Raw genomic sequence first — 2024 nt, 5'->3', positions numbered from 1 at the left:
TGCTTTCTTTTTATTTGCTGCACATTGTGGCTATGTTTATTAATTACTTTGTAGCTTAATCTTATAAAACACACATTTATCTTGTGAGTTCTCATACCGTTGAGTTGGTCATAAAGAGAGGACAGGATCCCAAGATTCTGCCCTCTTTCTCCCTAAGGATTGATATCACCTCCCCCACAAGCCACCAGGTTCCCACTTTCTCTAGCACAGAGCTACCACGGCCCAGTCTCCTTCAGCATCTCCCCTTTACCTACAAGATGGCGCCTGCAGCCTCTGTTTGGTATTAAAGCCTCTCTACAATTGTTCCCAACCTACTGTTTCAAAGCAGACCCCCATGCTACGATTTCATTCCACACAGACCGATAGTGTAGCAGAAGAGACACAGGCCTTGGAGTCAGACCCATCTGGGTTTAAACCCTAGCTCCACCTCTTGTTGGCCACACAGCTTCAGTTCCTCATCTGTAAAACGACTAAAATACAATCTACTTCACAGGGTCGTCTGAGCATTAAATTAGAAAGAACGTATTAAGCCCTAAAAGTGGATGCTCAATCAGTGCTTGTTAGCTCATGGAACTAATTTGCTAGTTTTTTTGTAAAAGCCTTCATCTCATGGCCCTGCGGTTCTCATAACCTTACAGTTACAGACCTAGTGTAACATCCCGAAGAGCACTTCCCTCATCATTTTCCCGTCACAGAGATGACTGCTGAGACTAACCTTTTAAATACAAGACTCAGGAAACAACATACTAGAAAGGTTCTTTTTTGCCTTTTTCCATAATCCTTCTAAAACTTTTTTGTTTTGACATTTTAATGCATCTGATATTTTAAAAATTGATATAGGTAGTTTTGTTCGCCACTAAATGAACTTAGGTGAAATGGAAGAGTGCAGTCTTTCTTAACTTGAAGAAAACCTTAGGTTAATGCATAGAATTGTAAGTTTTTCTCTCTTCATAAATTGTTCTCAATCTTGGAGCCTCTTGTCCATACTAGAATTAAGATGGTATCTGATTTGACACGTGACGTATTTACTTATTTTAAGCTGAATGTAACATTATTTCTCTGAGGTCTGCAAAGCCGACTTAGTGCTCTAACCCTGTCTCTCAGGGAGCTCTCTGAGCCAGCCCATTACAAAGGCTACCTGCCAATCCCCGAAATGGAGACCATCTAGAATCCACACACCTCACAGGGGTGCCCTTAAAAATAAACGAGATAAAAGTCTTCGAAGAAACTGTAAACTCCGAGGCCCCATTAGAGGTGCTAATTGCTGCCTTCGCTAGCCTATATTTAAATGTTAGAAAACCCAGGGAGATTCTCCCGGACTTGGGGATGCTCGGCTCCCCTGTGGCTTGGGCAAGCGGCCGGGGCTGCCGTGTCCCCGCCGGCCACGAAGGCCGACTCCGCCCGGTGCCACGCGGTAGAACGCGGGCCCGCCGCGATTCTGACCCCGACGAGGATCCTCGCAGCACTTCCAGCCCCACACGTTCAAGGGGACGCGGGGCTCGGGCTGTTGGCCCCACACGGTGCGGAGGAGCGGGAGGTGAACCCGAAAGCCCTCGTCCCGCGCTCTCTACAAGTCTCCCGCCTTCGCGGGTGTCGGGAGGGCCAGGCCGAGCCTCCGCGGAAGGACTTGGCCTTAGGTACCCCCTCAGCCACGCTGTAAAGTCCCCCCTCAGCCCTCCCGGCAAACGTCCAAGCGCGGTCTGGAGACCCGTCTCCGGGCGCGTCGAGGAGGGACCCCGGGGTCTCAGCTTAGCTGCGGGCGGGGAAGCTCCCGAGGCGGGTCTTACATCAGCCACCCCCACGTGCGATCTGAGGGCGGGAGTAAGTCACTCCCGTCCACCCGGCTGCGCTTTTTCCCCCCAGCCTCCGCCTCTCCCGCCGCGCCTCTCCCCGCCCCGTCCTTGGTGCACCGCGGCCGCCGAGCCGAGCGGCGCCGCGCGGGGCCGAGTCGAGCCGAGCAGCCACCCGCGACGCGTCGCCGGTTTAAGCGCAGTGCGGGGCCGCGGCCGGGGGCGGCGGTAGTG

The sequence above is a fragment of the Lagenorhynchus albirostris genome, chromosome 7 (assembly GCF_949774975.1).
Source record: "Lagenorhynchus albirostris chromosome 7, mLagAlb1.1, whole genome shotgun sequence".
NCBI lineage: Eukaryota > Metazoa > Chordata > Mammalia > Artiodactyla > Delphinidae > Lagenorhynchus > Lagenorhynchus albirostris.
This window is presented reverse-complemented; position numbering follows the sequence as displayed.